This window comes from Ambystoma mexicanum, chromosome 1p, assembly GCF_040938575.1.
Source record: "Ambystoma mexicanum isolate Mex_15411 chromosome 1p, UKY_AmexF1_1, whole genome shotgun sequence".
Taxonomy (NCBI): domain Eukaryota; kingdom Metazoa; phylum Chordata; class Amphibia; order Caudata; family Ambystomatidae; genus Ambystoma; species Ambystoma mexicanum.
The window spans coordinates 272623135-272646261 of record NC_090921.1 but is presented as its reverse complement, the minus strand read 5'-3'; the positions used below and the strand labels follow the sequence as shown (position 1 = coordinate 272646261).

At 45.7% G+C, this 23127-nt stretch overlaps 1 protein-coding gene across 12 annotated transcripts in view; it reads left to right on the top strand.

The window, feature by feature from the left end:
• GNG7 (G protein subunit gamma 7) overlaps positions 1-23127 on the top strand; it is a 796319-nt gene that overhangs the window by 423046 nt on the left and 350146 nt on the right. Inside the window, exon 3 of one of the 12 annotated variants that reach the window (XM_069646618.1) lies at positions 10120-10233. The exons of the other annotated variants lie outside the window; for them this stretch is intronic. The gene's annotated coding sequence lies outside the window, so the exon portion shown is untranslated. The remainder of the gene's footprint in view (positions 1-10119; positions 10234-23127) is intronic. 12 annotated transcript variants of the gene reach the window in all.

Sequence of the window (23127 nt, the reverse complement as noted above, 5' to 3'; positions counted from 1 at the left end):
GAGACACCTCATTGGAGATGCATTTGCTATTTGTAGAGTTATTCGCTCCTCATTCGGATCCTTCGGTCCACTGACAGGTCGGAAGCTTCATGCGTCACATATTCTGGTTTGACCCCTTTATGCTGTGGAACTCTCTATGATGCTGGGGTGAGGAGAGCAGCTACAGTGACATGTTGCGGCGCAGCCTCTCACTCCTGCTGTTCTGCGACTCTCGCCTCCTGCGGCACCCATGCTCCAGCCGGTAGCACCATGACGCAGAGTCAGTTCCCGCGCAACGAAGGCCCGGCCTCCATTGGCACGCGGGTGTCGCGTGCTCCCTGGCCTGAGGTGAAGGCTCTGTTTACTTCAGTTCCCTAATTACAGCCCTCGCTCTTCAGCCTTTCAAGCCCTTCCCGCTCCAAGCCGCCAAGAGCGAATTCTGGCGGGTGTAGAGAGGTCGCAATGGCGCTGACTTTACACTGCTAGAGGAGCCTCGTAGCGGAGAGTCCGTGCTCTCGAACAGTAGTAATGTTAATGTAGATTTTTCCGCCGAATAATACATTATGGAGTTGTGCTTAAAGGTATTTTGTTGTTTCACCTTAAAACATGACGCAATATTTTAACTACTATTGTTAAATGTATTTGTACCGCGCACCGTCACCTACGGAGTTGGTCCCCAGGCGCTCTGGCAGATCTGCAAGCGAGAAGGTGGGATGGGTTAGTAGGTGAAGCGGGAGTAGGATAGTGAGAGGAGTGGTGTTCAGGTGCTGAGCTTTGGTGCGAGTATCAGATTGATGTCAGTTCTCGTGTGCTGTTGGTGCGGCTTATGTGTTGTTGCCGTGTTGTGCAGTGCGTGCGGGTTGTTGTGCGAGAGATGGTTGTGTGAGGTTTATGATTGAGATAAGTGCAGAAATGCTTAGTTTTTTGTTAGTGGGTTATATGAAGTTTAACATGCTAACATTCAGAACGCTGTCCGAGTGTGGCGCTCGCTAATCCTCCCAGTCTCATCAGGATGGCCGAAGGTCTTATGCCTGGCAGGGTTTTAGGTTTGTGTGAGGCGTTCCCTGTGCTGTTCTAACGGGCTGTAAGTGTTCTATGTAGTGAGTGTTGTGGGTTGGCTTTTAGTTTGCGCGATGCGCTCGCCGTTCTTTTCTAGCGCGCTTTGTAGGAGTTCTAATTCTGATGGATTGATTAATGTGGGTTGGGAGTCTGTTCTCCTCTTTGGTGATATGCACCCGCACAGAGCTAATGTGCTCCCAGTTTTTCAGACATGCTTTGTAGCAGCATTTAAAAGGAACAATGAACTTCAGTGCGGAACATTACATGCCTGTGAATCTGTATGTTAATTAATCGCATGGCCGTCCAGGAAATTCTTACATCCTGTTAAGTGGTGAAAACGAATGGCCAGGGGAGGCAACGCCCGAATTTCCTGCAGTGGGTGGAGCGTGTAGGTTGCCAGCTTTTGGGGAAGTCGCTTTGAAAGTATATGGACTTTTATCGCAGATTGCTTTTTCTGCGGAGGGGGATGGGGGTGACGTGGATCTTGGTGAAACCTGCATACTTGGTTCGGCATCCCTGCTAACATCCAAAAATGAAACGCGGGATGAATGTCGTCATACTGTTTTGCAGGTACTAGCAAATTGCTGTCTTACCTTCATTGCCTCTGAAGATGTTTCGGGGCTGGTGGGAGCCAATTTCAGCCTGATGTTTTGGTGGGCTCCCTCAGCTGCGAAAAACTGTCAGGGGCACCCATGGGGTGATTACATTATAATGAAATCCAAAGAACGCAGCAAGGTGGTTAACAGCTGCAGGTTCTCACATCAGGCAGCCAGTAGGGATCTGAAACTCTAAATGTCTGCTGAAAAATCTATCAATCACTAGATATTGCAAGAGGTGGGTGACCGCTAACGGCACCAACAAAGGCAGCCGGTAACATGTGTGTTGTGCACGTTTAATGTCAAGAATTAAAGTAATGTGTTTGTGTCATAAGACTACCAACATGGGCCAGCTGCTGGGGGCCGTGTGAGCGCCTGTGGCCCAATTCAACTGAAAGGATTGAAGGCCTGATGCTGTCTTTGCTTACAATTGACCGTCCCACTCTGCTACACGAGGCCCAGATGAACCTGCAGCTTCTGATTGTTCTGTGAAGTTGTGTGGGCAACTCTCTACCCAAATCTGGTTCCTTCAGGACAGCGGACACAGGGAAATATGTATGGGTGTAGCTTAAGGCTGAGTCAATCTTGCCCTTCATTGCCACCCGTCTTTCCCCTTGGACACAGACCGCTCATCGTCGATGCAAGTGGCATTTTAACTAAAGCATTACCTAGAGTGTCCACTAATACGCTTAACTTCTTATTTAGCACATGTTTTACTCCTTTTATCGTGTGATATTTGCTTCTTTGGAAATTCTTCTGTGATATTGCTCCCTACCACTGCGCTGAGAGTTCACTTGCTCCACTTGTTGGTATTCTGACTTTATTAAGGTATATGGTCTTAATAAACACCACTGTAATATCTGTTCCTTGATGAACTATCTGGGATAGTTGATCCTTTGGAATAGTCCATTAGAAAACTTTCTTCTTGGTAAATGCATTGTAATATTAGTCGCTGCTAGTCTCACTGTTATTTGCTCCCTGCTATTGGCACTGTGATATTAGTCGACCTCGAACCACCTCTCCTATCCCCCTCGTATCTCCTTTACTGTCTCATCTTTCAATATCTTATGTCCCCTCCATTACATAAACAGTCCTGAATGCACACTGCAGCGTGTATCACTACTATTATTCACCTGGAGCGCTCTGTACACCCCGCAACATGCTTTAGCCCTGTTGTACACTCTACCATCTACATCCATCTCGGACCACTGGCTCTCCAATTATCCCAGTGCTGCCTGCCCGCTCTGCCCCCCACTTCCCGGTTGCCCACCTGCGACTTTCCTCTAGCACCCACTAGTCCTCCTCCCTTTTGACCACAATCTAGGACCAAGAGGTTGCTAGAATGGCAGAAGTTCTCTATACGTTACACATGTAAATAAGAATTTTACTAGTGGTGCTCTGGCAGTAGCGGGAGAGCGAGTGAGGTGAACAGCAACTGCTGGATATTCGAGCAAGATGAGTGGAACTGACTATATACAGGGTGACAGCGGGCTGCAGAAAAGAACGGTGTCCGAACTTTTAAACTTTTTCAGTTGAAATGGGACTTGAGCCTCAGGAAGGTCTGAGTAGCTGCCCCCATGTTTAGCAGTCTTATAATGAAGCACAATACTTCTTTAATACAGGTCATTTAAGGACTCCTTTATAGTGCCCATGTTACAGACCGGCTTTGCTGAGGACTTGCGGGCGTCCACTTCTCTAGCATTGGATCTTTCACATGCTGTCAATATTCCCCGGGCGTCAAGGGTTACTTTTTGGGTATTACCCTTAAAAAAAGTTTAGGCATATTTTGTATGCTGTCACCCTTGTTATGGGGGTTTTAGTCCCATCCAAGGGACCTCGAGTAGTAAGCTCCTCCTCTCCAGCCCTACCTTGGATTCTAACCACTTTACGCTGAAAGGAGTCCTCAAGTTCTTTCTCCTCAAGAGAAAAGATTATTTAAAGAGTTCCTCATGTTTCTCTTCTCAAGAGAATTAAGAGGCTTATCAGTGGGAAATGGGAAAAGGAGGAAATAAGTCTGTGTTCAAGGCTTGCAATACCTGTGGTCTTAACAATGTTTTTGAAGCAACAGGCACGGTGAGTGCATCTATTTCCTCTACCCCCAATCACACCTGAGGATTGTGAGATTTGTAGCAGTTTTAGGGCCAAAACCTTAAAAGATGGACACAGGCGGTTGGTATGTTGGCTCCAGGTGGGTCATTAACCACCTTCAGAGTCGGGGTCCACTAAAAGCATGGCAGCGCCTAGAGGGAAACGGTCTCCATCTAAAGAAAGGGCAATTCAGAGGAAAGGCTTGCTAAGAAACCTAGGTCATCACGGCAATAGATTGTCGACGACGGGTGCTAAAAGCAGTAGGGCCTTGTCTCCATTAGGTAGGGGAGGAGAAGGTCCATCAAAGATCCCATCAAGGCCTTAGTCGTCGGGGAGTGGCACTCTCCCTCCTACGGCTAAACGCTTGTCGACTGCAAAGCCAAAGGCCAAATCCTCGTTGCTGCAAACTTGTCAACCAGGAACATCTCGTCCATGATGCATTCGGCAACCAAAGTCTCGTCGGCGGGGAAACCGCTGAACGCACACAAGTCCACCAGGAATCCCTGGTCTGCTACAAATCTGCTGTCTACGATCTCATCAACGACAGCCATGTTGACCACAACCGCATCGACTACACATCCGTCGTCCACTAGTTAAACAAAATCAACTGCCGCGCCCAAGGGCCAGCCCTCAAAACCAAAGTCCAAGCATAAGACCTCGTCGATGGGAGAAAAAACATCACACACGTTGGGTGGATAACACCCCACAACGCGACAAAGCCCCATGACAACGAGAAGACAGAGCAAGCACAGTCAAACAAAATACAGACACACAATACGAATCCCACAGGAAACCTCAACAAGGGCCTGATCCGGGGCAGGATGCACAAGTACAAGTGCTTACCTCACCAGTCTCACCAATGGTCTACTCTGATGTGATGCCAGAAGACTTCTTACAGCACAACATTGATTCTGACTTTGAGGCCTGTCAGGCGGCCCCTATACGACTCTGCGACTCAGAGGAATCATGGTACAGCCAGCCATGCTCTCCTACACCTCCTCCTATGCCAGGCAGGGGCAGACCGGGTGTAACCTTTAACCTGACCACTTGTAATATATGCCCAGCTGCCTTTGGGTGGTTGAACAAGGGTCGGGCCATGGCGCCAACGGGCCAACCACTCCAACTGCTCTTAAACCTGCAGGCCCTGCTGTCCATCCAGGTTCTTTCTTTTTTTGCAAGCGCTACTATCGCAGTAGATGAGACTGCCACCTACACAGTCACAGCAACAATACCCATGGCAACCACACCAACCAAGCCTCACCACTTAAGTAGCTGCTTTTGTACTCCTTGGGATCAGGACCACAATCCACACATAAGTCGCTGCCAGCGTCCAGACATGCATCACCGGGCAGGTCCAGATCCTCCATCCGTTCAACGTCACCTGCAAGGACAAGATTGTAGCACAGCTATCAAAGGCCCCACCACCACCTGAAGGCTAATCATAAGCAGGGAGACTCAGCACAACAACATACAGCTCTACAGCCTATACTGCTTCCAAAGCCAGTGATTGTGCCTCCACCCTTGCCCACTATTAGGGACAGGGAACAAGAGGAGGGCGTATTTCCCAATAAAGACACCCCCAACCCGCAAGACCCTAACTCTACTACAATGGCATATCCCTCTAATATTGTTTGGGACACAGACACCCCAGAGGACTATCCACAGGTAGAAACACCCAACCCTTCACCGCCAGACGGCATTGGGGCGTGTCAAGCCACTATGGCTAAAGCCTGCCAGCAATGTAGCCAGTGGAGGAAAATAAGAGTTCTGCTGTAAAAGGCAGACGGGAAAAGAAGTTTAAAACACCGGAATCCTTGCCTAAATGCCTCACCTCTCAACCCAGCGTCTGCAAGTAGGAAGGCCCGTTCACAAGCACAAAAGTGCACCGTGCCGCCAGAGAATGAAAACTAGATGCCTTTGGGAAGAAGGTCATAACAATTGGGTCAACAACGTTAAAAGCAGTGAACCCGAACACGATAATGTCACATTACGACCGGGAAATGTGGCACAGAATGGCCCCACTACCCGAGCACCTGCCCGAACATATAAAGTTGTCACGGTTTTATAACACTGCACACTCCAGCCCAGGGACTCCTTCCCCTGACAATGAATGTGGCGCATAATAAAAACGCTTTTTATCTTTAATAAATCACAGATTCGTTTTAAGTCAGCCGCCAACCCGTCTCGCACCCACCTTCACCAACACCCCGTGTCACAGTGGACTAGGAACCAGGCCAGTGTGTATCAATAAGATATTTATTAATTTATGATTTAATGAAAAAGGAAAATTATTCAAAATACAATTTTACAACAACCACCAATGTTGTGGCAACACAAATGCAATGATTCCTACAGAACAATGGGTGTAAAATCCTAACCCAGTTCACATGGATCTTTAATTACCAAACAGCAAACATGGTTTTACAACCAATGATAGCTCGAAGGTTAAGCACTCCTCCTGCAGCACTCACCCCCAAAAATCAGCTAACTTAATTCCCTTTGGATAGAAGGCAGTGACAAGGAGTAAGGATAAAGAGAGAAACATCGCATTTGGAATACAGCCCACCACCCCAGGATGGGAAGGCAGAAAAGAAAATGAAAGTGTTTTCAGAGCAAAACTGCAGAGTCGGATTTGGATGATTACTCGCACAGCAACTCATCGCTGTGGGACAGCTAGAAAGGAAATTTGTGTTGCTACACTTGAGGAGATAGGGAAGCTTATAGATTACTAATCAACACACCAGGGCAATGTGAAAACAAGGTAGGAAAATCGATTTTGGGGAAGAAAGCAAATGGAAAAGAAAAATACTCACGGCAAAATGGAAATTCGTTTTATTTGTAATGACAGGTAGCTAAGGAAAGGGCTTAGCTGTCAAAATCGGAAATCGGTTTTAAGGACAAAGACAGAGGCACATAACAGATTCTTACAGAAAGGGATTGCTCTCAATGGGACTATGGTTTGGGTTTTTCAATGGGACAGATGCAAATTAGGAATTCATAGGAATGCACACAATACACTGACAAATTCGGTTTTCAGTGACAAGGAGACTAACTCTGAGGGTTTACTTTAATGACTATAGTTAGTAAAAACACTTGACAAAATTGTTGATTTTGAATGTCAACACTATTAAGCATGAATTTCAATGAGGAATTAATTGATTTATTTCAAAAAGATAAAGACTTATACAGACAACTGAAAGATGTATCAAAGGAATAAGCTAACATACACAGGCTAATACATATTCTTCAATTGAAAGGTGAATTAATTATACTGGCAATTTGGGACTTTCTATGGGATTTCCTATGCGATTTATGTAACAAAAAGAGGGGTATGCAATTTAGGGCGAGGTTCGTTACTACTTACAAAGTAAGCCTTGGTGTGGGATTCTGGAAAGTCAGTGGGATTTCAGGACCCTCTGGACAGCTAGGCAAGGGGTCTGGTCTCTGCACTCTCCAGCATGGGATTCTGGGCAGCCAGGCTGGATCTTAGGAAATCTGTGGACAGCTAGGCAAGGGGTCTGACCTCTGCACTCTCTTGGATGGGGATCAGCTAGACAAGGGTCTGGTCTCTGCATTCTGTTGGATGGGATCAGCTGCCTCCTCTCCGTCCTTTGTGTGTCTGTCAGTACAGTCCTCCCTTATATAGCCCAAATGACATTAATTTATTTTACAATCTGGGGGGGGGGGAGGAGTACCCCAGAATTACTCCTACCCTGGGATAGGACAGCCTAACATTCTTCACGCTGCCCCCTGGCATCATTGGTTCAAGGGGAGGGAGCATCATTGGTCTGTTTGTCATTTATGACAGTTCTTTGTTCTCTTGGCCAACCTTTGAGCAAACCCGAGTTATGTATCATAACTTCCAACTTCATACTAGACACAGCCATAAGAGAGAGATACGGTTTCAGTGGGGCATAGGGAATTAGACTAGCTGATCGCCGACTCTGTGCGATGTAGCATGGCGCCTTGACACCTTTGTGTCCTTTTCATGAAATACATAATAGTTGTCACTGCAAATGATCAAGCATAGTCATAATGTACTTCTCCATCTTTCCACCAATTGTCCTATTTGTCCCATTTATCATCAGCCAGAAACAAGTCTTTACTGGCAATTTCAGTCCACAAAGTCCTAGGAACATGCACCAAGTCTGTTCAGAACCCCTTGGAAATCACATGGAAAAATATCATTAAATGAAATTTCTTATTCTGAGTGCTGGGAAAAAATGCCTAAGGACTCAATCCTTTAATGTCAATTTGGAGGGTCTGTCACATAGGGGAGGGTGGTGCTTCATCCCCCGCAGCCAAATGTCTCCCCTTGGCTCGGCTCGCAACAAAAGACTTTTATTACAGACTTTGAAGTTTGTGAGTTTATCCTTGTGAGTGGGTGCTGGAGGACCTCGCACCTCTTGGTCAAGCACTAGCCACACTTGCTTTCTTTGAGCTCCTTGCTAGTACTGCCTTCTAGCCTGGCAGAGCAGAGGATCATCACGCCCTCAGCCACATCATATGCCATTGCGGAGTGGTTCACTTATTGGTGCGACTTCCAGTGAGAGGCAAGGCTGTCAATTGAGAAGTGTCCTGCCTGAGCCCACAAACTGGTTTTACTGATATTCTGGGTCTCCTCAAAGTTGATTAAAGTCGTGTGGGGGAAAATATAATGTACATTGTTTAGCCAACCCCCCACCCACAACCTATCACTGACAATTCTGTGCGAGCAAAGCCGTCCTTTCATATTGTCTATTACACATGTGCAAGCCGTATTTTTCATCTGATGTTAGAAAAGTGGTTCTGTAGGTCATGGGATTCATTTGATTTGTCCTTTTTGAGTGGGTTTGCATCTGCTGCTGGTCCATTGACACGAAGGAGTGGGCCCCCTGCACACGGCTCTTTGATTTGAAACAGGATAAAAAGAAAAAGCCAAGCCGTTTTTCATTTGCAGCGTTTTAGAGCACTGCTGTTCACATGAAAGTGAAAACACAAGCCGTATCGGGTTGCAATGTTGAAATCCTTGCCCCTCATGTGATTTAACAGTAATAACAGGCCGTTTTGGATGTAGTGCATAACTTTGATGTTCAGATGCAGGAACAACAAACGCAGGGCCATTTTTGAATGTAGGGCATAACATCTTATTGTTCAGATGAAAGAAAAGCAAACGCAGAGTTGTTTTTGTATGCAGTGCATAACCTCTTGTTATTCAGATAAGAGCAGTTAACGCAGAGCTGTTTTTTGTTAAATGTATAACTTTTCTTGTCATTCACATAAAAGAACAGCAAATGTTAGGGCCGTTTCAGGGATGCAGTGTTCACATGCTTGCCACACGTGCCAGGGAAAGCCAAAGACAGGCGTTTTTGGTGGCACTGTTTAAAGTCGTTTTTTAGGTGACAGGGATTTGTGTTAGGGCCTTAAATGCTCCCCACAAAGAAAGAAGCAACAGCAATCTTGCAGGAAGGCAAAGAAGCAGCAAACCACAATTTCGATATAGCAGTATCCAACAATGTTATTATTGTATCCCCTGATTTCTGTCCCCATTTGGGATAAGGATGCTCATCTCCCTCACCCCGAGCCATGGGCAGTCCCGACGGTAGCAAGCCAATCCACCCCCACCCACCAGACAAGCTGGAACAGAACGGGCAGACTGCAAACTGCAAATAAAGTTGTTTTTAACCAGTAAATGGGGTGCGCCCAGAGTCTTTACCTTTGTCCACTTCAATGGTGCACAGACACGAAGGTGGATTTCTTCAGCGATCTCACTGGGACCCCTTTTTATTTATTTTAAAAACCACAAACTCCACTTATTAACAAACATTCCTACCCTTCCTTCCTAACACTAATACCACTTCCATGTTCCTCTAACTTAAGTTCTTTCTAAAAGGATGTGCCACGTCAGCCCACCCTTCCTTAGAGTGGTGTGCGTGGTACCCATAGGGTGAAACTGATGAAACAGATCTGACCTATACCTGGAACCTCGCACTGAGGTTGGGGGCCAGTAGTTGGCCCCAGTGGGTGGTACCCCATGCAGGTGGTCTCTGGAAGGCTGCCGCTTCCCTTACCTGTCTCACGCCAGGCTACACACAACACTTCTATTATTTCAATTTATTTATTTTTATTTGTCTGTTTCTTTCGCCCCGCAGGCATCAGGGCGCAGAGAGGACAGATCATGCCATGTAAAGATTAGGAGAAAATTAGTCTTGTAGTAGTTGTCTTGTCTCAGGCCCTACAAGGGCACCAGCTATGAATTCACTGAAGTTCTACTCCTACGGTATCACATGCCTCCTGGCGTTTGCCTGTGAGCATTTGCTTCTTCCTGCACGGCTCACCTCTGTGAATCTTCCTCTGCATTTTGGTTCGCTTCCCCACTCTGCTCTCAGCAGCTCTTCTCTCCTTCCTTTACTTGCAGGTGTTTTCCAGGTTTAAATGTCCCGTACAGCTGATTGTAAGCCTGACAACTAGACCGCACATCGGATTTGATTTTACTCTAATTCCACATTGAAACCTTAGCCCTCTTCTTCGTGTGAGTACTTGAGGCCTTCTGAAATTTGGAGTCCAAAGTAATTTTAAACCTCTTTAGGTTTTATTGTTGGACATCTTTGTTTAAATGGCAATTATTATACACAGTAGATGTTAAATGTGTTTTTAGGGGTGTTGTGTACATGAAGATGGAATATTCCTTTGTTTATAATGTTTGACAAAAGAGGGTTTCAAGGATGGTACTACATAATGACAGCACACCATCAAGAATTCTGGAATCAGAGGTTCTTCCTCGCAGGAAAGAGAAGAAACAGCGTCTCTCCTGTTGGAGTGATCACCCCCCGCCCTCCTGACAGCCATCTCCTTCCATGTGATCCACCCTCAGAATACCACCCCAGGGTCAGGATCAGATAGCGGCTGCCTGCCCCTGGCCACATGGGAGGAGACTTTAGGCTGGGGATTAGTGATGACTCCACAGGATTCATCACATTCCTGACCTGGCCCGGTCACTGCTCTTTGGAGCGTTTCTAACTGGTAAGCATCCGGTCCTTGGCTGCTTCGCTCAGACCTAACCCGTTGGCTGCGCAGCTCCCGGTTCCTCCACGGAGTTTGAATGTCCTTCTTTTATTTCACTCCCATCTTGGCAAATAGGAAATCCACAGACTACACTTCCCAAAATGATTTATATAGGTGCTCTCTATGCTTCTGCATCTCCTCCTCATCTCACTATTGATCTTGAGGAGTGGGTCAGTGAGATTCCTCTTAGTCTCAGTACTGATCTTGAGGATTCCTAGTGATTCAGATTCTTTCACATCTCAGTTCTCCCAGCCTTACTAGTTTTAAGAAGAACACATAGGAACAATAGGGATGGTGTGGTAAGGGGTTAGAGAGAGGTAAGCTATGGGGATACCAGGTTCTCCCTGGGCTGTTCCCAATCCCATAGGGGAATTTCCTCCCCATGAGTTCCACCCGCGGCGTACCACCCCCAGGGGAAACTGACTGGTTGCAACCTCACTTCCCTGGCCTTATGGGAAGGGGCTCCCCATAGGGGAGAAGTGACGACATCTGGTGATTTGTCACAGTAGTAAGTGAGAAGAAATGTCCTTACAGCCCAATGTATTTTGTATTCAGATACAAGATTTAACACCGAATGCATTTTGGTGTCACTTAAATGCAGAATTGCTTTTTTAAAATGAAGCACCTTTTAAAACAGAATCCGTGGTTTAAGCCACTGTAGAATCATTTGGATCATAGTGTAATCATGACGGACTGTTGTCTTAGGTGATATCGTGCATAATGTCCACCGGGGGAGGCCTAGCCATTAATTAGATATTTGCGCAACAGAAATGAGCATAGTGAATTCGTTGTATTCTCTAAGAATAATGCAAAGTGTTCAACCCTTGAAGTCCCTTCTCTTTTATTGCATTAACAGACCCATGCGTAATGTGATCAGGAAAGGATGTTGTAACCTTCCCCAGTAAAATGTCACTCATACATATAGATTGAAAGTAGCACACTCTGATGTATTGAAAGCTGCACACATTCTGAGAAGATCACACATGTGGTCAGACCAGAATGAGAGAGTCCTTGGAAATATTACTTTACGTATTCAAACCTGTGCAAGTCAAATGAATGTTTCAGTTTATACAGTTAAATGAGCTGGCTTGCGCACATCCTATACTATACATTCTCTACTTTACACTTGTACAGTGCAGCCAAGCGTAATGTACATGTGTTGATGAATATTATATGTCTGAGTAACCTTTCTCTGATACCATACTTGTTTTGATTCTGGAGAAAATATGTTTTGAAAAGTTTTAAAAATATGTGAACACACCAGCTGAACAGTGGCAATGCTATCATTGAAATATATTGTTTCAAAAGCAGGAATAAGAATGTTTAGAATGCCGAGTATCCTTTACAATATGTCTATTTCTATGAAGTTGCATGAATGCTTGCATACCCGTTAGTAGCAAGATTCTTACAGGCAGGTAAAATTACTTGAAATGGCCATTTATATTTGATTCTAAACATTGTAGTCCTCTCCATGATGTAAAGCTACTTTATTGTTTTAAATATATTTCGAATTTTGATATACATACTGCCTTTTCTTATCCAGAATTGTGGAGTGTGACTGTCAAATTGTCTTTTTGAAAGGTTCATTTATTAATGAAGGTAGGGCAACATACGCGATTTAATGCCCCTTGTTGTCCCCTGACCACTATCCTAAACCAGGCAATTGCAAGCCCTCTAGACACTCCTTATCCCTAACGCTTATCCTAGCAGCTCTGCATCTTTGACAACTGTTCAGCTGTTTGACTACTTTTTGCTTGGTGACTTTTCTACTGTAGTTTTACCACCATGTATTTCAGACTGAATTAATCTTGGCACCATTTTCACTGGATACCCTGCAGATGAGAGCACTTGCTGACATATCTCCTAAACACCCTCCTCCCGCCTTTCTCTCGAACGCTTTTTTGGTACAATAAGTAAAAAGCACAGACGGGGAGTGAGCAACGTATCTGAAAACCCACCTGCCCTTCATTCTTGTGTCTTTAGAAATTCCAAGCCTTAATGATGGCAGTACGATAAATGGCAGGCAGATGAATCCGCTTGTTTTTATAGTTTTACAAAGTGTCGCACAACAAATGGGACAAGTAATATTTACAGGACAGATTTCTCAAACATGATATCCTTTGGAGAAGAATATTTTAAAAATATTCCCACTCCCCAGATGAGTACCATTACATTAGGAAATATGCAGGCGCAATCTGGCAGGAAGCACTATGCAAAACTCCTGTTAAACCTGTTATTACATTGAATGCCACCATATAGCAGCCCATTCAAGAGCAATGAGCATGCAAACCTCCAGTCCTACCCTGCAGAGTACATCCCATTTCTTATTGTTTGGGACTGGAGTCTCTTTGCAGCACCATGAAGGCGTCCTCGAGTTTCAGATCTCTATATCATTTTCTCTGCTATGCAGTTATCCTGCACCCCACTAATAGGTTGCTTAAGGTATTGTAAGTGTTGTCTCCAAAGTTTGAGCTCCACGAGATTGGTCAGGAATTCTTCCTTTGTCACTCCCACTCCTTGCTTTATAATTTCATGCAGTACTTCACATTCATTTTTGTATGTCTGCTTGTACTCATTTATGTTTGGAATGTATAAACTGCAAACATAGCAGGGTAGCAATGGAGTGTTGTACATAAGGGACACACCCAGAGGGTTACAGGTAGAGTGCAGGGGTAGCACAGGTTGCTGGGACGGGTCAGGGGAGCAGGAGGAGGGGCTGGAATGGAAGAAGAGAAGTAGCATTGAGTGATGGGCAAGATGTTCGCTGAAGAGTAGGGTTTGAAGGCCTTTCCTTAAATTTAGTGTCAAGGGGGTCAATGTGATCTACTTTGGAAACTTGTTCCAGAGACGCTCTGTGCAGAAAGAAAATGCTGGTTTCTGTGATGAATCTAGTAAAGTCATCACTGCCTCTCCGGGGAAACTCTCTCCACATATGGCCAGGGAAAGGCAGTCGTTACCTGATCCTGAACCTGGAGACCAAAAGGGGGGAGACAGCCCTCCTGTGAGGAAGGTGGACTCGCTAGATGGAAAAAGGTATCCCCTTTGCACCCAGGGTATGACACCAACCCGTTAATTTCCCATTCCCGTATGGCATACTGTAATGTAAAATCAGAGCATCCAATCTGGACCGACAACAAGGCTCTTTCATACCCTTGTAGTAAAATGACTGAGACTAAGATGAGCACTAGAGCAATGCAGAGCGCTGGTGCCAGGAAGTCAAAGACGCGCTGTAGTTGTTGGAAGGATCCGATAGGTGCCGGGACGTCTAAAGACATCAAGCGTCAAGAAACGTGGAGAACCACTATTCCCGACACGGCCCGGTAAACAGAGAAGAAACAAGTTGTAGAACGGAGCAATGATGGCGCCTGGAGTCGCTGTCGTGAGCGGCTTGAAAGCCGGATGAACAGCAACCCCCTTAAGCAATGTGCATGTGAGGAATTGCCATGTGGCAAGGGTGTAGAAGCTCTGGCTTTTTTATTTGTATTAATTAAAAAAAATGATGCAGGTAATTTCAACTCGGAGAGTGTGGTCTGCTAACCAGACGCCCCTTTCAAAATCTCCAATCTAAAAACATAGGGACATGTGTCCTGCTGATTTAGTCTCCTTATCTGCAGTGCCTGCTCTCCGGTTCAAGCTTCACATGTGTCCTTTTGACAGCTGCTGTGGCAGTCCAGTCCCTTCAGTGTAGAGGTTGCATTTAAAGTCTGCACCTCTGTTTCAAAACCACATAGCCCTGAGGAATTGCTATTCTGGTGGCATTTTAATCCTTAAACATAAAGACATACCTGAGCTTAGGGTTTGGTGGATGGTAATTCACATAACTATAAGTAGCCATATCTGGTTTGTATCATACATGCGTCTGCATTGTGAGCCAGGCCCGCTGTGGAAGGAGTGTGCATTCTAGCCAAAAAGCCTACCCCTGCCAATAGCAGGGTAAGAGACTGAATGGATGTGCCTCTCCTCTGATCCTTTTGGAGGTTGGGTAACACCTCTCTAAAGGAAGACAGCCTCTTAGCAGGGGTTGTCCTGGGAAACCAGCTGCAAAGGGCAAATCCTTTACATAAGGACTAGCCTCATATTAGGGTGATACTATGGCTGAGACCCCCATAGCCTTTAGGAAAAAAACACATTGGGTATGATGTCAGATGGCAGAGGCCACTTGTCTCAAATATGGGGATGGGACCCATCAAAGCAGGCTTGCTTTTGTCCAATCACCTGTGGACTTTGCCTATAAAAGAGGGGGAGGGTGTCTCCCAATCCTCCTTCGATTCATCTCTGGACATGACTCTTCATGAACAATTTTTGGATCCTGCTGGGAGAGCAGTACTTTCCAAAGTCCTCCAGTTGTGAGGTGAAGGCAAGTGATCCAAGGCAGAGGCAAGCTCTGCTTCCTAACCATACCCAGGGCACATTTGAGGTGACCTGCTGCTGGTGCAAGATCTGTGTCTCTGCCATCTACACCGGCCCCTCGCTGGAGGTGAAGGACCTCTGCCGCTGTTTGCCAGCCTCCCACTGTGTTAAGGAGAACAAGGACGCATCTTGTCCATGAGGACCATGGATTTGTACTTGCAGCAACCGAAGAAGCCACGCAGCTGGTCTCTTGCATTTTGACCGTGTTCGAACTCATGGAAACCAACGGAAATGGTGTTGCTGCCTTTGGCACTTCTTCAAACTCTTGCATCCTTGAACCAGTTTGCTGTTGCATTGTGCTAGCTGAGCGCGTATTTGCCATGGCTCAAACGAGAAGCTCTCCGCCACCGAAGAATTCGAACTGCATGCCTCTCTTTGATCCCGACTCAACGTGTGTTCCCCGTTTGCATCACCCCTACTCGTCCTATCTGAACTCGATTTGAACTGCTGGCGCAGCGCCCAAAATCCTGGCTTGATGCTGCTGAAATACCAAAAACATCGGAAAGGTATTATTGATTGCAAACTGCTCCCCTGGACCATCTTTGGGCCCATTAGAGTCGTTGGGTCACCCTTAAACCTTTTTCTCGCACAAGAACATATCCTTTTACAAACATTGTGTTTTTGATTGCCGTTTATCCATGTTTCATTACCCAGAGTGCTGCATCTTTCTATCTTTGCATATTTATTCTGTGTTCTTTCCACAGGGGTGGTTTTTTGTAGTGTTTTCTTATTTAGTTATTAATGCATTTGTGGTGTTTAAAGTATGTGTATTTTTTATCTAACCTTGATTGGACATTTCTTTTATTTTGGACTGATGTTTGGGTTGAGACTGCTTACATTCCCATCCCTCTTACGAGTTTAGCCGGCCCTTGGCCCACATTTCCACAAAAGGCGAAGGATATATATTTTGGAGATCTATCCCAGATATGTATACAGGGCTCAAGTCGAGGGTTCATGCAGAGGGGGGGAGAGGGGGTTAGTCCACCAACTTTTTTTCAAAGGGTGGATTCAGTCCTCCCCTCCCCGCTAAAATGAGAAATGTCCTATTTGAATTTATGAATTAAAGCCGACCTCGGGGATCGAAACGCAGTTGTCAGGTTTGCAGGCAGGACACTTCACCACTGCACTATATATATATGACCTGTTGAAAAATAAACTAAAGTTGAAATGTCCCATTTCGGCACTGCAAGTTACAGGGAAAACATTTGAATTGGTTCTTGGAGTTTAAAACCTGCACACCTTTTAACGTTTTCAAAAACACTATTAGAAGAAAACATCCTGTCTTGGTTTTGAGTGTGTTGATTTTATGAAAGGCAAATGCCATTCGTCCTGTGAAATTTGGGTGGTTATGCAAAGCCAATTTATTGAAATGTGCACATTTCACTATGATATGCTAGTTTATGGTGACGTTTCATCCCATTGCATTTGTTGATGAGTCTCCCTCACTTTTATTTTTAGGACTTGATTCCTGTAAAATATATATATATATATATATATATATATATATCTATATATATATATATATATATATATATATATCTTACCTGTGCCCGTTTCATCTTTTGATTGGTATCGCTGTCGTTTTGTAGACGTGTGAGGGCTGTCTTTGGTCTAGCCACTTCTCAGACAGGCTCCACAGGCCGATGGGGAAATAGGGCAATGCCTGAACCAAACACGCAAGACGCTAGTGTCGGCCAGTTTTTGGGCCAATGTGGGCCAGTGTGATCATTTACTTTACCATGCAGCTAGTAGTTTTGGCCAGCGTTACTAAATAATCTTTAAAATGCACAATTTGCATCATATTTTATCAAAAACCTCCCCCTTGGTACTACTCAAACTGTCACAAAAGGAATGAATTGCCATTTGCAACTGTGGGCTACTTTTTCATTTGTGCCCTAGAAATTGTTATGCCCCAGTCCGACCCTGGCTGCAGGACAGAAGTTAATTTGCCACCGTTCAATCCAACAGTCCAATTATCTACAACAAAAATTAGACTAAAAACGAAAATTGTATTTTTGTAGTTTTTGTGTTGTGGAGAAGTGGATCAATTGACTAGAACTTAATGTATAAATAATCTCAACATCCACTCCTCTCTTAATGTCAAATCTGCCAGGTCTACGGATTGTTAGCTCAGTCTAGCATGGATAGTTTCAATACTTGTATAGTGCTGTACTTTAAAGCAAAAGGATAGACCACACTGGACTGTTAATTGTGTTCTGTTGTCTGCAGCCCCTGATTAAACTGTATCTTTCACTGAGTCTTGCTGTCTCATCTACTTCAGTGACCTCTAGATTTTGGGGCCCAGTCTTTCAGGCAATCACTTGAGTTTCTGGTAGGCCTGTCCACCTATGCCCAATGCTGGAATGGGTTTGATTTGGAATGTTGAAAAAGTGTCTCTGGGTTCCTGAATCTGGCGAAAACAAATCCCAAAACGTCATACAAAACTGTGCAAACTGCTCTCGGGTGTCCACAGCACTTAACTTGCAAGCACAGAAGAGCACTGCTCTTGTTTGTCTTTGTTTTTACACTTGATTTAAATTACATTGCCGCTGGCAAAGCATGGTTTGGGTAATGGTGGGTGGCTTTGTTTTGTTTCATGTCCCCCAATTGTTGTAAATGGCGAGTGGTGAAAAAATCTGGGTCAATTAATCTGAATGCCCTGTGGAAAATGACTACAAGCAGGTGATGTTGAAAGCAAATGCATTGCACAATTTCTTTGACCCTTGATGGTACAATTACAAAATACAGGGTTTGAGTACGCTTACATTACTTTTTATGCTGGTTGTCCCGGGAGGATAGCTCAGCGGCAACGTGCTCGCCTTGGAAACAAGATGACCCAAAGCAACACTGGTTTGATGCCCAGGTCCGCGCTTAGAAACCTCTGGGTATTAAGCGCGTTATAAATATGCAACTGAGTCCTATTCCTGTAACAGCACCTCGATGCCCCTGGCGCGTGTCAGTGCTTTAAAAATGCAAATAAAAAATAACAAAAAATAAATAACATTTTAACAACTAGGCTCCATATGAGTGAAATAAAGCTACACTGATGCTCTTTTTACTGACCATTTTACTATAACTATTTACCTATTACGGGTTGGTTTATTATGCATTTTGTGCATGTGCAAAGACCTCTTCATAAAATGGAGTGCCATTTAAACCCTGTGTCAAAGCTCATCACTCGGCGACCATGACGTGACCCGTAGCAGCCTTTCCCACGCCCCCTTCGCTCTGCCTCCCCATCAGTGATGGAATCCTGGCGTTCTTTTCCTCCATGTTCAACCCACTTTTGCCCCCCTCCTCCTTGTATTTGCCCCTCTTTTCCGAGAGATGAACTCTCTCCAGTGAAAGAGACTGGCTCAAAAAAATCCACCTGGGAAAACATTGCCTATAGGTGATTGAAGTGATGGCAGCCAGGACAGGCCCAAGCAAAGCAGCAGTAACAACTCACCAATTATACTTGATAATCCACTTACATTTAAAACGTACACACATTTAATTTGAAATGTTTCAAAGTATGAGTTGAGTACGTTTGTCTCATAAGAATTGGATTCCAGTTGAGGCGCGGCTGGCTCTGGAGAGGCACCTGTGGGAGAATCCTGGAGTACCTTTTAGCCATTTCCAGCACTGTCTATACCTCCCTTGAAACCCTTCCTCCGTGTGCCATCTCCACATCACACTAAGGGCCTCCTCCGCCTCCTAGTGTTCACCCTTTCTTGAAGGTGGGGCAGAATTGCACGGAGGCATGTAGAATCTTCCCTTCTGCACCTCGTGTCGAGATGCACCCCTTGGGGACCAACCACAGGTGACATTTGCGGGTGGCAGAGTGAGAGCTGCCTGGGGGTTTCACATTGATTCATTTCTCGACTGCTGGCCTAGCGAGTGTCTCATTAGAGAAGCAGAAGAGGGCACCTGCTGCTTGGTGGTTGGGTGGGTGGTGCTGTGGGCGAGGAATTGCCGAGGCTCGTGGAGCTGGTGGCTTACACCTCATGTCTTCGTCGAAGGGCAAATTATGAGCAAACACTATTCGGTTTCAGTTTCCAGCAGTGTTTTACTTCAGATTCAAAGGGCAGGTGGGACTTGATTGTGCGAGGTTACGTTTTTAAAACAATATCCATAATGGTGTCTGAGGCGACTGCAGGATTTGTCTAGGCCCCAGGGCAGTGGCTGTTGGCATCGGTTTAGCTTGGGGGAAGCCGTGCTCTCCCCCAGGGTAAATGTATCTTGCTTGCTTCCTTCCTGTCCCCCTGAGGTTCCTCTTGGGGCTAGGTTGCAGGACGTGGAGGAGTGGGCAGAAAGTCCACTTGTGACGAGGGGCTTTTGTCATTTTCTGGCCTCGCTGGCTCCGAATTGTCGTGGTGTAATTCCGAGAGTGCTGTCTTTGCTCTTCAACAGACGTGATTTTTTTTTGATTTTTTTTTTTTTTTTTAATGTTGAATAATCCAAACTAAGCTCAGAGCTGTTTATCCAACACCTCTATCCAAATATATGTCCTTTGCTATAAAGTTACCAAATTGGATTTCACCTGACCTCGGAGGGAGCTGGAGAGCCTCAACCTTCTGTCCGACCCATCCTTTGAATGTATACTTTTAGCCATTCATAGCTTGGCTCCAGCCTGTAATACTGCGCGCGCCACCTCCAGCGACTAGTCTATCGACTGAATCATCAGCCAACTCGCCCCCCCCACCCCCCCTCGGAGCTCAAAGGTGAACTTGAAAGGGCAAAGATCACCCAAAGCCATTAGGTGTGCACACAGACATCAGCTTATCGTTTTCCTTATGTACGCTCATGTATTAATGTGCCACCTTCCCATGCACCAATATAATATGGGAAGTCCACTGTGGCATGCGTTAAGTTAATTTCTGGGCAATCGCGTTATTTGTAGTACAAGAATAAACCAGGCCCCCAGCCTCCACCAACTCTCTGCTCTCTTGTAACTGCGCCCACTCTAGAACCTTCCCAACTCTTCAACACCCAACAATTTCACCAGAGAACTCGGCTGTACAAACACCCCATAATGTTATGTTATGTTACTTTGCATTTATATAGCACCTTATGTACCATTGGTATGGACTCAAGGCGCTGGTAGGTTGAACGCCCTCTGGAACCGAAGTTCAAGTCGGTAGAGAGAATAGAGTCAAAGGTGCGTGTGAGCACCAGATATGTGGGCAGCTGGTGTGGCATTCGTGAGATAGCTGCTTCTTAGCGGTAGGTGTGGTGGTTGAGAGATCAGGAGTATGTGTTTGTTCTGGCAGGATTTTATCCAGACCGATTCTGGCTCCGTTAGGCCTGAGGAGACTGCCTAGGCTGGAGGGTGTGTGACCAGCAGTGTTTAGTTAGGGTGATGGGGAGTATGAGGCAGATGATGGCATGAGAACAGCTATACCGAATGGTGTCATAGTATCGCTGTGTTCTAGTTGAGTGGTGGTGTAAAGAAGAGAGTAAGTGTGGAGATGTGATATGTGGTTTAGCTTAGGTGTTTGAGATTGGGCCCACTCCAATAGTTCCATGTACTCCATCTGTTCCACGTACTCCGACTGTTCCATGCATTACAACCGTTTCAAGCACTCAAAACCGCTTTTCCATGCTCTTTCAAACGTTCCATGCACTCCAAACCATTCCATGTAAGTCACGCCATTCCATGCACTCCAGTCTGTTCCATGCACTCCAGTCTGTTCCATGCACTCCAGTCTGTTCCATGCACTCCAGTCTGTTCCATGCACTCCAGTCTGTTCCATGCACTCCAGTCTGTTCCATGCACTCCAGTCTGTTCCATGCACTCCAGTCTGTTCCATGCACTCCAGTCTGTTCCATGCACTCCAGTCTGTTCCATGCACTCCAGTCTGTTCCATGCACTCCAGTCCGTTCCATGCACTCCAACCATTTTATGCAATGCTCCTTTACGGCGTTCTACCCACGTTATCCTTTCTCCATGCATCATCCATCCACATACGTCATCTTCACACGTTCCATCCACTTCACCCGTTACACCCACTTCACCGGTTCCACACACTTCACCGTTTCCAAACACATCACCCGTTCATCCACCTACTTCATCCGTTCTACCATTTCACCCGTTCCACCCACTTCACCCATTCTACACCTGTTCCATCCACATACTTCACCCGTTCGATCCACATACTTCACCCGTTCCATCCACATACTTCACCCGTTCCATCCACGTATTTCACCTGTTCCATCCACGTATTTCACCTGTTCCATCCACGTACTTCACCTTTTCCATCTACGTACTTCACCCTTTCCGTCCACATATTTTACCTGTTCTACCCTGTTCACCCATTCCACCCTGATTATCCTTTCTGCCTTGTTCATCCGTTTCACCCAGTTCATCCGTTTCACCCAGTTCATCCTTTCCACACATACTTCACCCGTTCCAACCACATTTTTCACTTGATCGATCCACTTCACCTACTTCAATCGTTCTATTCAATGTATTTGACCCATTTTGTCCACATACTTCACCCATTCCTTCCTCATACTTTACCCGCCTCATCTATATACATCACCCGTTCTTCCAGATCCATCGTCAGTTCCTACCACCCACTTCACCCGTTTCTTCCCCTTACTACACCCGTTCCTTCCAACCACTTCACCCGTTGTTCCATCCACATACATTACCCGTTCCATCCACATACATCACTCGTTTGCTCCGCACTCTACACCCGCTCCGCACCATACTCTACATCCGCTCAACGCCCTACATTGGTTAACACCACCGCACCCTAAATCTGCTCAACACCCTACATCCGCTCCACTCTAATTATCCATTCACACAACTTACATCCGCACCACAACCTACATCTGCACCATGCTCTTATCTGTTCCACGCTCTCATCCGCTCCATGCCCGCATTCATTTTGCGCTCTCCGCTCCGCGCGCGCTCACCCGCTCCGCGCGCCATCATTATAGGTGGAATCCACAAATTTTGCGCCAACCACAGAAATTTCACCAAACCCTACTCTACTCCTTCCTCTGTTCTCACCCATAACTGGGCCAATTTACTTCCCCCCCCCCTTCTTAAACTATTCCCCCAGGGTCGGAGGTTGCAGGAATTTCGAGGGGAGGTTCTGTTGTTCATTTGATGTTCTGCTCCAAGGTAGCCTATAGCTCTTAGTCACACTAAATACACATTATGGATTTTGCTTTTCACTTTTTACGCTGGAATCATTGTTACCACTGATTGTAATATAGAGTACAACAGTCTAGACAATGGCTCTTACACTCTAGAAGGAGAGAAACTTTTCTCGGTCTGAACTTGGATCGCCTGATCAGACCTAACCCCCCAACCTTTGGTCAGTAAAGTAGCCCTTCCCGTTGGACAGACGCCAGTGTTTTTTCTGACTAAATAAAGCTTTGTCCTCCTTTCTAGAGATGCCTTTGACTAACATTTATCCTATTGTGGCATTACGTTCGGGGATGCAAGGTTTTACCAAATGTTATCGGCCCACACATTAGTTATTGGGTCAGAGGTGAAGTCGAGGCCGCATAAGGAGGGTACATGATAACATCTTTTAAAGCCCATGGTGTAATTGTATTATAATATAGCGAAAGCACCAGAACGGTTTATAGGGGGGAAAGGGAAACCGCTCTAAAAGGTGCTTAGAACCTTGGCATGAGAGGAGCATTGGCAAGGGGGAGGGGAATTGGCTAAGTAAGACACTTAGCATTGCTGCAGAATTTTTGGAGGGTAACCTCAGCTGACCCATTGTTTACAATAGCCCACCAGCATTCTAATGTGAACATGTCCTCATAATGCTGACCGAATCAGGCTGTGGTGTCTGTTAACGGCCCATGGTAATGATCCAAGTGAAATAAGAACATTAACTAGGGCAGTGGGCGTCACCAGGCGGCACGGCCTGACACGGAGGCCATTACTACTGTTAGCAGGACATTGGAAAAAGGCACATGCTGAGTGCTGGGCTATTAGGCGGCT